The sequence below is a fragment of the Leucopleurus acutus genome (genome assembly GCF_964270905.1).
Source record: "Leucopleurus acutus genome assembly, chromosome: 12".
NCBI lineage: Eukaryota > Metazoa > Chordata > Mammalia > Artiodactyla > Delphinidae > Leucopleurus > Leucopleurus acutus.
Genome location: NC_139154.1, coordinates 53,262,316 through 53,277,764, shown reverse-complemented (window position 1 = coordinate 53,277,764; position 15,449 = coordinate 53,262,316).

The following is a 15,449-nucleotide window of genomic DNA, read 5'->3' as shown; positions in this document are numbered from 1 at the left end:
GGCTTCCCTGGTGGCACAGTGGTTAAGAATCCGCCTGCCAATTCAGGGAACACGGGTTCAAGCCCTGGTCCGGGGAGATCCCACATGCCGCAGAGCAACGAAGCCCATGAGCCACAACTACTGAGCCCGTGTGCCACAATTACTGAAGCCCACACGCCTATAGTCCATGCTCCAGAACAAGAGAAGCCACGACAATGAGAAGCCTGCGCACCGCAAGGAAGAGTAGCCCCAGCTCGCCGCAACTAGAGAAAGCCCACATGCAGCAACAAAGACCCAATGCAGCCAAAAATAAATACATAAAATAAAAATTTAAAAGAAAAGGAAAACAAGGGAGAGAATTAGTATTTATTAAGCACCAAATACAGCCTTTATGAAGACACCGTGCTCAGCACAGAATACCAATCCACACACAGCCCTGTGAAGTATACTTTTTAACCCCATTTTAGAGATGAGGTAAACATGCACAGAGACTTAGGAAACACGCCCAAGGACACAGAATAAATGCGTGGCAGAGTCAAAACTACCACAGGGTCTCCCTGGCTGCAGCCATGGACACAGATTCCAGATTTAGTTGCTGCTGTCACTTTTCCATAGATTCTCCAGAATGAATCCCAGGAGAAGAGTCATCAAGACCACAGAAGGAGGCACGCCCTCCTCCTTTTCCTTCCTTCCACTGCCCTTCATGGAAGCCAAGCACGAGGAAAGAGAGGAAGGCGGAGCAGTGTTTAAGGCAGGGGGCGTGTGATCAGCGACCAGACAGAAACTCTTAAGCTCACAGCTATTAGGTCTTTACGTTTATGGGCTCAAGACACTGAGAGGAATGATGTTAGCTCTTTAAAAAAAAAAAAAAAAGATTAGAGGCAAGAAATGATTGCTTAAATTAAAATGGAAGGTTCCTCTACTGGCAATTCATCATGCAGTCCTTGGAGTCTCTCAGTGTCCGTTAATCAGTCCCTCACCTGACCTCTGACCCCATCACCCCCAGCTAAAGTCCTGGACGGGAGGGAGTGTGTCTCATTCATCTTAGAACTATGAGGACCTAGCAGACAGAGTTGTTGGCAGAGAGTGAGTGTTAAAAAAACAAGTCTGACTGGGAGTTGAGCAGGAGTCGGATAGGCAGAGAAAAGGAAGGGAGTGTTTCCAGAGAAGGGACAACACAGGCAAGAGGCTGGAGGTGACAGAGCATTGCGATTTGGGCGTCTTTGGTAATTTAGTGTGATTAAAACAAAAAGCTGTATGTATGGCGGCGCAGAAGGAAATGGCATGAATTGGGAGATTGGGATTGACATATACACACTATTATGTATAAAACAGATAACTAATGAGAACCTAAAAAAGAGGGGATATATGTATACGTAAAATTGATTCACTTTGCTGTACAGCAGAAACTAACACAACATTGTAAAGCAACTGTACTCCAAAAAAATTAATTTAAAAAAAAGAAAAAGAAAAAAAAAGTCTGTTGAATTTGGACTAGTTTTTTCTACCTTTAATCCAGAGTAAGCTTTTGGCATCTTTCAGCTAACTCGCATCCTCGGCCTGCCTTCTCTAGACTATGACTCCTCCCCAACTCTTGCTTGTGTTCCCCATGTATAACAGGGTTTTAGTGCTCACAGAATTGTAGCAAGAGGATCTCTTATGTTCTGAGTCAGACTATACATCCTTTAGGGCTATCAAGTTTTGTACCCTAAGCACCTAGCATAGTGCCTGACACACAGGAAATGCTTATTAAACATCCATTAAGTAGGACTGACTCTGGCAAAGGTTGGTGAAAAGGTGAGTCTCTAACATCTGAAATCTTTAAATACAGTCTCTGCAACGTCAGCAGAAAGTCCCAGGAGGACAAGGGTCAGGTCAAACTAGTTATCAAACATGGCTTGAAACACAGTATAGATGGCTTTGTTTCTAACAGTAGGGTCTGTGTATTTTTAGGAGCTGAGAATCCATTCAGAGCATCGTGATTTGAAACCATTCTGGCATCACCTGTGAGTAAACCAGGGGAATGAATGACTATTTAGCATGATAAACTCGCAGGCTGACCAAGAAAAAAGCCAGCACGTGGCATCCACTGTGAGTTCCAAATGGGCAGCGGCGCTGTAGGTACATGACTAGGCTGCTACCAAACCTCCTGCCCAAATCCCAGCGTTACAGAAAGCCAGAGCCCGAAGGTGGGGCACCCATTTCTCTACTGCAGCACTTCTTAGAAACTTCCGTCATCTAATGTCCATGGGGACTCTTCCTGAAGGGACAGGGCACACCTTGTTTCCCAAACTCCTTGGGCCACATGGTACTTCTTTAGTAGAACGTCTGGGTAGTGCTGCACCACATGTGGATCTGCCCTGAATTACATTCAATGCCACAAACATCGGGTCACCCCCTCCTCCCTGTGCCGAGGTGATGTTCTGGGTGTGGGAAGGGCCACACGGAGAATGATGGACAGTCTCTCCCCTTGCGGAGTTTCTGGTCTCACGTGGGAGATGAGAGAAGGAGGAATCAGAGAAGAGGCAGAGGTCAAACCGGGATGAAGGTCGGCACATGACAGGTTTCCAAGCAAGGCCAAAAGCAGTGTGAGGGCACAATGGGGGAGACAGAGCACCTGGCTCAGGGGTGGCCATGGGATCAGGGAGACACCTCATGGAAGAGGTGGGCTGTCCACCGGCAGACATGAGATGGTGGGCGGAGGGGAAGTGCTATGAAGGGCAGGGGGAGACACACACGCGGAGGGACAGGTCCCAGCGTGGGGAGGGGGCAGGGAGTGGTGTCACGGAGAGAAAGCCTGGGAAGGAGGTTTGTGCTCACATTACGAATGCCACAAAAAGAGTCTGTATTTCACGGAGAACTCTGGAAGCTCTTTAAGCGGGGGATGGGGGGGTGACATAACTAGAGCCACATTTTAGACCATAGAGCCCTCCTGATGCTTACCCTTATACCATCTGTTAGTTCACACATAACTCTCTAAGGAGATGATTGATCCCAACACAGTACCATATACAGTGAAAGCATACTGAGTTTAATTCGTGTCAGTCTACCGTCTTAGAAATAACAGTGGAAAAGTTTTCCAAAGAAGTTCTATTTTGTAATTATTAGGAATTTTAAGGATTTATGTTATGGAAAGAAAGGTGACAGGTGAAATCTACTGTGTTAGTTACCTATTGCTATTTAACAGATTGCTAGGGTAAACCTAGCAACTTAAAGCACACATTTATTATCTCACAATTTTCGGGACACAGGAGGCCAGGGCCAGCTGAGGCAGATCCTATACTTCAGGGTCTCTCACCAAACCAAAATCAAGGAGTTGGCCAGGACTAGGGTCTTATCTGAAGGCTCACCTGAGGAAGGACCTGCTTCCAAGCACAAGTAATTTTTGGCAGAATTCAGTTTCTTGAAGGTTGTTGGACTGAAGGGCTGCCTCAGATCCTTGCTTCCTTTAGGGCTTGGCGGACTACTGGCCCGAGGCCACCCTCAGTTCCTGACCACCTGGGCCTCTCCAACAGGCAGGTCCATTTTATCAAAGCCAGCAAGGGAGAAGGTCTGCCTGTAAGATAGAAGTCACTGTCTTATGTAACCTAATCTGGGAAGTGACATCAAGCTGCCTATATAGGTCACTAACTTCCTAGCCCAGATTAAACTTATGAGAAACTCATAATGTTTTAATAATTATATTCTAAATGAACCTATAGCACTTGGGATCAGTGCGGGAAGCATATATCTTGGTGGAATGTTACAATCAAGGAGAAATAACTGTGTCAATCACTTTTCCTGGCAAGTCAGAACCCTATTGTAAGAACAGTCTTGGAGCAGGGAAAGTGGTCCCCCTTACCTCAGTGGGCCCCTCTCCCCGGCCAGCTGTGACTCTGTCCTCAGGACGAAGCTCGGCCAGTCTGCTTTCATTCAAGTCCTCAGACTTGCACAGGCGCTGGGAAAGGAAAGACGCTCTTTTGTTCTGTGCAGATGAAATAAGATACTCTTCATTCTGTCTGGTCTGGTTCATATGCCTTCCTAGGATTGCCTCTTTCACTTGAAGAATGTACCAGCTACATTCCTGAAGATGAGAAACCAAATGTTGTCAGGGCTGATTTGTGATTCTTGTGATTCTCAGAGGAGGAAAGGAAAGACGGAGACGGTTTATCTGAATGCATGTAACAATCAGAGAAGGATTGTAGGATTGGCTGGCTCAGGAGATGGCTAATAAAACACAGTGTCTTTGATCTATAGGTCGCCAGTTTATTTAGGGCTGCCCTGAGAAATTCCCTTGAAATATGTGTTTTTGGAATTCTTCCAGAAAAGCTTAAAATCTTAGGGTTATCTTTTTCTTTTTGTGGTGTGCTGGGTTTTGATTTATTATTCCCTGTGAAGTGATGGGTGAGATTTCACCTTTATTTGTTCAAAAGCCATCCAGGCACACAGAAATGCTCTCCCTGAAGGTGGCAGTGTAGGGATCCTGCCAAATATGACCATCAGGATTCCTAGTACAACTTCAAGGGAAATCGCCACCCCAGCCAGAGCTGTCGAGTGGAGGGTCTCGAGGCCTTGCTATTCAACTTGGCCATCAGACAACAACAGGGGCTTTTTTCATCAGACTATGGAGCCCAGAGGAAATGCCACAGGATATTAAACATGTCAACACCATGCTTTTCAAGAAGAAATGTGAGAAGCTGGCTTTGGTCACCAAGATGGCCACATTCTATCAATGAGTCAAAGATGGCCAGGTTCCCTTAGGTTAGTACCCTGCTACTTAGCCAGACAGCAATGTGGAAAGCACAGGATGTAAACTATGTTAGACAAAAGAAATAGAGACTTTAGAGTATACTGTAAAATTATCCACATTTTGGTCTTAGGGTAAAACCACCTTAGAGTTAGCTGTAAAATGTTTGATTTTGTTTAAGGTGTTTGAGAGGCTGGGGTGGGTGGATGGAGAGTTAAAGTTACATGGGGTTAAGTTTGGGTTTGTGATGCTAAATTTTACCTCAGAAAGAAGTATGCTTTCTCAAAGTCAGTTTTATGATTTGCAAGTAAAAGGAGTCAGGTCTCCTAAAAAAGAAGGAAAGGCCAAAGAGGTAGAAAAGTGCAAAGATCCGGAAGGGAAAGCAGACACTCAGATTCACATTAAGCCTGACTGTTCTGTTTCTAATATTTTAAAGTTTTTTACTATGAACTGTAACACACATTCATAAAAATATATAGAAAAATGTATAACTCAATGATTTGGCAAAAGAATCACGTTAACCATGACCTAAGTTGATAAATGATATTGCCAACTCCCCAGGAGCCCTCCATACACCTTCCCAGCCATCACCCCTGTGTACCCACAGGGGTAACCACCGTCCGGTCTTTTGTGGTAATCACTTCCTTGCATTCCTTTACAGTTTTGACACCCATGCCTGCATCATTAAGTATTATAATTTCAGCTGCTTTTCTTTTTTTAAAATTAATTTATTTATTTTTGGCTGTGTTGGGTCTTCAATGCTGCACGGGCTTTCTCTAGTTGCAGTGAGCAGGGGCTACTCTTCATTGAGGTGTGTGGGCTTCTCACTGCGGTGATTTCTCTTGTTGCGGGGCATGAGCTCTAGGCACACAGGCTTCAGTAGTTGGGGCATGCGGGCTCAGTAGTTGTGGCTCGCAGGCTTAGTTGCTCCACGGCATGTGGGATCTTCCTGGACCAGGGCTCAAACCCGTGTCCCCTGCATTGGCAGGCGGATTCTTAACCACTGTGCCACCAGGTAAGTCCTCAGATGCTTTTTGAACTTTATATTATGTACATGGAAACATACAGCATGCATTTTTTCCATGTCTGGCTTCCTTTGCTCAACATGTTTTAGAAATTCGCTCATGTTGTTGCTGTGGTGCAGCTGTAATAAATTCTTTTTCATTGATGCGTACTATTCCATTGCATGGCTACCCCCCCATGGGTGTATACCTTTTACTGCTGGTGGATATTTGGAGGCTATTATGGATAATGCTGCTATAAACATTCTTGAATGAGAGTTTTGGTGCACGTGTGTATGCACTTGTATTGTGCATGTGCGTTCACCTAGGAGTAAACTTGTTGGATCCTAGCATATGTATGTCTTCAGTTAGCAGACACTGCTCAACTGTTTTCCAGAATATTTGTATCAATTTATACTCTTATCAGCAATGTTTAAGAGCATCTGTTACTCCACACCCTCACCAACACTAGGTATGCGCAGTCATTTCAGTATTAGCCATTCTGTTGGGTATGTGGTCATCTCACTGTGACTTCAATTTGCATTTGATCACTGAGTCTCTGATGACTGAGTCTGAGCATATTTCTGGAATTTATTGGCCATTTGGTTATCCTCATTTGTGAAATACTCAGTTTTTTTAGTTGGGTTGGTTTTTTTCTTATAATGGTTTTTATTTATTTATTTTTAATATTCTGAGTACACATCCTTTCCAGTTATATGTATTGCAAATATCTACTCGCACCTTTTAGCTTCGATTCCCCTTGTCATGTCTTTTGATGAACAGAAGCTCCTAATTTTAACGTAGTTCAATATATTTTTTTTAATGTGCTTTTTTTTTTCTCATTAACAAAATCTTTAGCTCCCCCAATGTCATGAAAATATTCCCCTATATTATCTTCTAGAAGCACTATTGTTTCACATTTAGGTCTACTCACTTACAATTGATTTTTAATGTATGGTGTGAGGTAGGAGGGTCAAGAGTAACTTTTTTCTATATAGATATCTAAATACCTGGCACCATTCATTGAAAAGATTATCTTTTCTCCACTCTTTTGCAATGCCACCTTTGTCATAAATCAAGTGTCTGTATATGTATATTTCTGGACTCTGTGTTCTGCTTCATTGGTCTATTTGTCCTTGCACCAATATTCCACTGTCTTAATTATTGTTGCTTTATAATAAATCAATATCTGGTACTGTAAGTCTTCAACATCGTTCTTCAAGATTGTTTTGGCATTCTCAGTGCTTGACTTTCCATGTACATTTTAAAATTAAAATTTTATTTTCTACCAAAAAATCTATGGGAATTTTGATTAAGACTATTTTCAAAATCTATAGATCAATTTGGGGAGAAACAACATCTTTACTATATTGAGTTTTCTAATTCATGAACATAGTATCTCCTACCACTTATTTAGTTAGGACTTTTAAAATTTCTCTGAAAATGTTTAGTTTTCTGTTGAGGTATTTCCCATCTTTAAAAAGATTAATTCCTAAGTATTTGATTTTATGCTACTACAAATGGTATCATTGTTTTTTCTTTTCAAAATCCCTGAAGGTTGTGTATACGTGTAAATTGAGAAGTTGAGTTTTAAATCTATATGGAAATTCTGAATTTGAGAAGAATTTTCATTTATAAACTCTTCAAATGCCTCTTTCCCATTCTCTTTAATATTCTTCTGAAATTTTGATTAGAAACATCCTTCTGGAAATCTGTTCTCCATGTGTCCTAAATTCTCTTTTATTTTTCTCCCTTCTGATATGAATGTGCTGCATTATGTCCAGAGCTATCCTTTTCTTCACAAATTCTCTTCAGCTCTGTCTAATCTGCCATTTTAACTCAGTGGTTCTCAATAGAGGGTGATTTTATCCTCCAGGAGACGCTTAGCAGTGTGTGGAAACATTTTTGGTTGTCACAACTGGGAGGGGCATACTACTGGCATCTAGAGGATAGATGCCAAAGATGCTAGTCAGCATCCTACAATGCACAGGACAGCCCCCTACAAGAAAGAATTATCCAGCCTAAATGTTGAAAACATCAGGTTAAGAAACCCTGGTTTAACCTATCTACTGAATTTCTAATTTCAATTATCATAGTTTTCACTTCCCAAAGTTTAATATGGTTCTTCTTAAATCTTTCTGAAACTTTCTGATAGTCTTCTGAGTTCAAATTTGATTTCCCCTTTTATTTCTTTAAACATAAAAAAATGTACTTTTTGTATATTCTGTAATTCCAACATCTGTGGTCTTTCTCAATCTTATTCTGTCGCTGTTTCAACTGATTCTTACCCATGGTGCATTTCTGATTATTTTTCTTCCAGTTTTATTGAGATATAATTGACATACAGCACTGTATAAGTTTAAGGTGTACAGCACAATGATTTGACTTACATACATCATGAAATGATTACCACAATAAGTTTAGTAAGCATCTATCATCTCATATAGATACAAAATTAAATAGAAAAAAATTTTTCCTTGTGATAAGAACTTCTAGGATTTACTATCTTAACCACTTTCATATATAACATATAGCAGTGTTAATAATATTTATCATTTTGTACATTACATCCCTAGTACTTATCTTTTTTTAAAAATTTATTTATTATTTTTGGCTGCATTGGGTCTTCATTGCTGCATGCAGGCTTCTCATTGTGGTGGCTTCTCTTGTTGTGGAGCATGGGCTCTAGGAGTGCAGGCTTCAGTAGTTGTGGCACATGGGCTCAGCAGTTGTGGCTCACAGGCTCTAGAGCGTAGGCTCAGTAGTTGTGGTGCCCGGGCTTAGTTGCTCTGCGGCATGTGGGGTCTTCCAGGATCAAGGCTCAAACCTGAGTCCCCTGCATTGGCAGGCAGATTCTTAACCACTGTGCCACCAGGGAAGCCCCTAGTACTTATCTTATAACTGGAAGTTTGTACCTTTCGACTGGCTGCATCCAGTTCCCCCTCCCCCCACCACCCATCACTGGTAACCACAGTCTGATCTCTTTTTCTGTAAGTTTGTTTGTTTTTGAAGTATAATTGACCACAACACTGTTAATTCCTGTTACACAACGTAGTGATTCATTATTTCTATACATTTCAAAACGATCACCATGATAGGTCTAGTTATGTCACCAAAGGTATTACACAGTTACTGACTACCTCCCCACTTATTTCACTTAGCATAATACCCTCTAAGTCCATCCATGAAATGGTAAGATTTCCTTCTTTTTTATGGCTAAGTCATATTCCATTGTATATTTATACCACATCTTCTTTATTCATTCATCTATTGATGGGCACTAGGTTGCTTCCATATCTTGGTTATTGTAAATAATGCTACAATGAGCATAGGGGTGCATATATCTTTTCAAATTAGTGTTTTCATTTTCTTCAAATACCAGGAGTGGAATTGCTGGATCATATGGTAGTTCTATTTCTGTTTTTTTGAGGAAACTCCATACTATTTTCCATAGTGGCTGCACCAATTTACATTCCCAGCAACAGTGTACAAGGGCTCCCTTCTCGCCACACTGTCGCCAACATGTGTTATTTGTGGTCTTTTTGATGACAGCCATTCTGACAGTTGTGAGGCGATATCTCACCGTGATTTTGATTTGCATTTCCGTGGTTAGTATGTTGAGCATCTTTTCATGTACCTCTCTTCTCTGGAAAAATGTCTAGTCAGATCCTCTGCCTATTTTTTTCTATAAATTAATTTATTATTTATTTTTGGCTGCATTGGGTCTTCGTTGCTGCATGTGGGCTTTCTCTGGTTGCGGTGAGTGGGGGCTACTCTTCGTTGCAGTGCGCGAGCTTCTCATTGCGGTGGTTTCTCCTGCTGCGGAGCATGGGCTCTAGGCATGCGGGCTTCAGTAGTTGTGGCACGCAGGCTTAGCTGCTCCGAGGCATGTGGGATCTTCCTGGACCAGGGCTCGAACCCGTGTCCCCTACATTGGCAGGAGGATTTGCCACCAGGGAAGTCCCCCTCTGCCCATTTTTAAATTGGGATTTATTTTTATGTTGAATTATATAAGTTCTTTATACATTTTGGATATTAATCCCTTATTGGATATCATTTACATATTTGCATTTCTTATGTTTTATTGTGAATACTTATTCCTTAGAACCTTATTGGAATAATGCATTGAGGTCTGTGTTCAAAATGCATGCCTCCAAAGAGGTTTATTTTATCACAAATATCTGGTGGCACATCAATCTGGGTGGGCCAGATATAATTTTTGTCTTTAGGCCCACACAGGGAGTATGAATTCCAATATTAAGCAGCCTTACTGTTAGGAATTATCAGAGAATTTTCAGAGAAGAGATTTTTCATTTTTTTCCCCCCTTAACCCAGAGCCAAGTCTGAGACAGATAAATATTCCATCAATGTCCCTCTATGGGGTGAGTTTTTGTTGTAACTGTTGTTACACTTTTCGTGGAGGATGGTCCCGGATACAGAGGATCCCTGAGCCAATCTTCTTACTCAAATGGATCCTAGGTTTTGTCCCATGTCTCCAAGCATGCTCAGCCCATTAATACCTAAGTTTACCACCCAGGAATTAGGAGATGCTTTCAGAGCACACAGCCCCTTTAGCATTTATTTACTTCTCTTGATTCATGCTTTATGACCACCAAGAATTTCCCTATTTCCCCACCAATTCAGCCATCCCTTTAAAAGGAATTTTTAAATAAATGTTTTATCCAGTATATTCAGTTCTTTTAAGTATGGGTTTCTCTGGATGTCTAATCATATTGTTGGCAATTAACACTGATATTTATTTTACTATATTTTGTTCCAAATGTACATTACTTAATAGCTGTAGTAATTAATAATACTAGATAATTATTAATACTAGTAATACTAAATAATTATTCATAATAGAAGTAACAATACTTTATATATATAGAGAGAGAGACCTTTAGCATTCAGTGCTTTTCTTTTCATTTAATCCTTACCATCAGTCTGTTACGAAGCAATACAGGAATTATTTGCATTTTCTAAAGCTTAATTATGTTCAGCAATCCCCAAACACAGGCAAGTATCAGAATCATCTTTGGAGCTTTAAAAAAACACATTTGCTCAGGGCTAGGGGATCTAAATCTCCTAGGTTTGAATCTAGGATTTTTTTGTTTCCTGTGTTTTAGTTTTTGTAAAATTCTTCAGGTGGTTCTGATTCACAGCCCTGGTTAAAAATTCACCATGCTTAAAAAAATCCACTAGACAACTCACTGAACACAGCTAGGGCTTGAATCCAAGAATTCTGCCTCTAATTAATTACTCCCCCCTCCCCTCTCTGAACTGATTTTGAAACTAATTAACGTACTGATGATGCTGGACTCAGACAGATGGAAATTAAAATGTCAGTTTTATTATTTTGATGTGTTATCACATTTGGGCCTCCTGATACTTGTCCTGAAGTTTAGTTCTTGGATTGATCCATAAAGGAAGAGTTTGGGACTACAGAGCAGATACATTCCTCAACCCAGAATTACTGCCCCATTAAGGAGACTAAGAGGGGGGCTAACTCTCAGACAAGGCTGGGCCTTGACTTTTTGTGCTTCCATTGAGAGCAGGGGTGGGAAGAGAATGCGACCTCTCTTTTGGCAGGAAAGTGAGAAGGGGAACGGGGGAGGGAGGGAGGGGGAAGGAGAAGAGAGGAAGAGAGGGAGGGCCGAACTTGTCTAGTTCCTTAAGTCACTCCTGCACTGGAGTAAACACAGAGTAGAGATGCTAAATTATTCCTCCTGTTCTTCTCCTTCCTAGAATGTGGAAGGAAATTCTGTTTCTTTTAAGGAAAATTAATGACTGGCGAATAGGTGTTCCTTTCAACACCTCCTATGTCTGACACTATTTTCCTATCAGTACCTCCCTTAAAACCAGTCAAGAGGGGCCTCTGCCTTGACCTTTCACTTTGACGGGTCCCTCTCTGTCCCTCTACAGACACCCCTCACTCATGGGACCAAGAGAAAGGGACATGCCTACCTAAAGCCTGTACTACCCCCACCTTCTAGGCCATGCTTGGGTAACTGAGACCCCAGAATCCCCTGCCCAAACACCCAAAGCCTGCATCACAGAGCTGCGTAGACCTCTTTCCCAGGCCTATATTCCCAAGGGTAGAGTGGCCTCTGGTCTTGCACCCCTAGGTCTGAGGGGTAGCATTATAACTGTTTGTGGGGGGTATGACAGACCTGAGACGTGGGCTGGGGTGTGCACACTGGTGCACAAGAGGCCCCAGAAGACTAGGGTGCACTGAAGGAGGCCCGACTATCCCTGCACCACCCTCTTCTGGTCTGGAATTCTGAGGTTTTGAATATTCTAAGTTAAAATATGACCCGCCATTGTAAGTCAACTATCATTCAATTTTTAAAACTGCCCTTCCAGAATTAATATTGTTAAAATGACCATACCACCTAAGGCAATCTACAGATTCAATACAATCCCTATCAAATTACCAGTGGCATTTTTCACAACCAGAACAAAAAATCTTAAAAAATTTGTATGGAAACACAAAAGACCCCAAATAGCCAAAACAATCTTGGGAAAGAAGAACAGAGCTGGAGAAGAACAGTACTGGCACAAAAACAGAAACAGAGATCAATGGAAGGGAACAGAAAGCCCAGAAATAAACCCACGCACTTATGGTCAATTAATCTATGACAAAGGAGGCAAGAATATACAATGGAGAAAAGGCAGTCTCTTCAATAAGTGGTGCTGGGAAAACTGGGCAGCTATATTTATAAGAATGAAATTAGAACATTCTCTAACACCACATACAAAAATAAACTCAAAATGGATTAAAGACCTAAATGAAAGACCAGATACTATAAAGCTACTAAAGGAATACATAGGCAGAACACTCTTTGACATAACCTAGAGCAATATATTTTTGGATCCATCTCCTACAGCAAAGGAAACAAAAGCAAAAATAAACAAATGGGACCTAGTTAAACTTAAAGCTTTTGCACAGCAAAGGAAACAACTGAAAAAACAAAAAGACACCTATTGAATGGGAGAAGATATTTGCAAGTGATATGACCAATAAGGGGTTAATATCCAACACATATAAATAGCCCATACAACTCAACATCAAAAAAACAAACAACCTGATTAAAAAATGGGCAGAAGAACTGAATAGACATTTTTCCAAACAGGACATGCAGATGGCCAACAGCTCATCAGATGTTGAGCACATGAAAAGATGCTCAACATCACTAATCATCAGGGAAATGCAAACCAAAACCACAATGAGATATCACCTCACACCTGTCAGAATGGCTATCATCAAAAAAAACACAAATAACAAATGTTGGTGAAGATGTGGAGAAAAGGGAACCCTGTACGCTGTTGGTGGGAATGTAAATTGGTGCAGCCACTGTGGAAGACTGTATGGAGCTTCCTCAAAAAACTAAAAATAGAGCTACCATGTGACCCAGCAATTCCACTCCTGCGTATATACCTGAAAAAAAAAAAAAAAAACACTAATTTGAAAAGATACATGCACCCCAATGTTCATAGTAGCATTATTTACAATAGCCAAGGTATGGAAACAAGCCAAGTGTCCATCAGCAGATAAATGGATAAAGAAGACATGGTATATATATACAATGGTACACTACTCAGCCATAAGAAAGAATGAAATTTTGTCATTTGCAACAACATGGATGGACGTGGAGGGCATTATGCTAAGTGAAGTAAGTCAGAGAAAGACAAATACTGTATGATATCCACTTATACGTGGAACCTAAAAAATACAATAAACTAGTGAATAAAACAAAAAAGAAGGAGACTCACAGATATATCAATAGAAAACAAACTACTGGTGACCAGTGGGGAGGGGCAATATAGGGGTAGGGAAAAAAAAGGAGTTATTATGGGATTGTATGAAATCATGTGTGTGAAACATTTGGAAACTGTAAAGCACTATAGAATTTAAACAATCTTTCATTCAATAAAAATTTTTAATAATAAATAAAAAAAATTTTTAAATGCCCTTCCAAGTCAGAATGAAGGAATATTTGTCAAGATCAAAAAACAAAACAAATTTTATTTAACAGTTTCTTAGCTTGGTTTATAACTTTTAAATAATTTAGACATATGGTATGTGGGCCTCCATTTGTACTCTGGCTCAAAGCCCCACCATATTAAAGGCAGGCCTACTTCCATGTGCTTAATTATAAACTTAATTAATTAAAAAAAATTTTAAAGCCTCTCTCTCTCTCTCTGTCTCAGATGTGTATGTGCACATTCACAGGAAACAGTCTAGAAGAATATGCAGAAAAATGTTAATATGGTTATCTAGTATGGGGGTGCGATTTTGGGTGGTTTAGTGTTTTTCTTCTAGCTTGTTAACTTTTTGACAATGAACGTGGAAGGAACACGTGTGTAATTTATTAAAGTAGGAAGGTGAACATTAATCAGGGCATGCCTACCCACCCCCTCAAAATAAATAACCTTGTTTCCTACTGGTTATGATCAAGGGCACCAACTGTGCATATGAAGCACACTCTAGCTCTGCTACTGCTACATATTTTTTTTGTGAAAAAGAACTGTTGGGGCATAAACAGGTTTTCTGGCCAGACGGCTGTAAAAATACCAAGACAGCTTTTATCAACCCTGGCACCAGACATCTTATAGGCCAAACTGATTTCAGTAAGTAGAGTGATAAAGGGCACACGGAAGACTGGAAACAATTCTGCAGCATTGTTTCTCAAGCTCTAGGGTCATGACCCCACAGGGATTACAGAAATTGGAGCCAAGTTGCTGGATGCCCCCATCCAGGGACTCCACCAGTCCCTGGGACCCAAAAGACCATCCACAATGCCCCTTTCTCTTGATCATAACAAGAACTAATTGTGCTCAGTTGCTCACAGAACACTTTGCACACATCATCTGATATGACCCCTATAGCAATTCTGTCTGGTCTGTAGGCTATTTGCATTTTATAGTTGAGAAAATTGAGACCCAAAGAGGTTCAGATGCTCAGGTGTGGTCACAGCTAGGAAGTGGTGAAGCTGGGACTTAAATCTAGGTCTTCTAACCCTGAGTTTATCCTAGGCAGTCAATTCCCCATTTCACCATTTGTTCTGCCTACTCTCCCTCATCACTGTTACTCTTTCCTTTTCCTAGCACCAACCCAAGAAATCCTGATGATAGGAACTTGGTTTTGTTTCTCCTGGACTTTATAAAAATCTATCACAGTCTTTCCTTCTTCCCTTCCCCTATCTGCACTTGTAGCCCAGAAACGTGGAAAGTTTGCAACAGAATGAAAATGCTGAGAATCACGACACTTTGGCATCATGGTCCAGCAGCACTAAATGTCATTAAGCTCCCAATGGAGAACAGAAAAGGTTGTATCAATGCTTATTACCAAGTGGTTTCTAAGACACTCTTATTTGTATTTCTATTAAATTTTACTTTCAAAGCACTTCCACATGCATCTTCCCAATTGATCTTGTGATAACATCTCTGTCATATGGATCACTGACAGTTTACAGAGAGGCTAAGGACTTCCTCAAGTCCCATGGTAATAGAGTCTTCAAGAAGCATTTCTCTGTCTGTGAGCAGCTTTGTGTAATAATATCTGTATGCCTATAGATGCTCATGTTCATTTGAGCCCTCAGTCTGGAAAAAGTTAGCAATGCATGGGTCAGCTCCTTAACAACATTAACATGATTTACCTCCCCCCACCCCTTTCTGGCAACACCACAAAAGATTCAAAAATGGCTGATACTTACCGTTCAGAGGACCACTTTCATAATAGC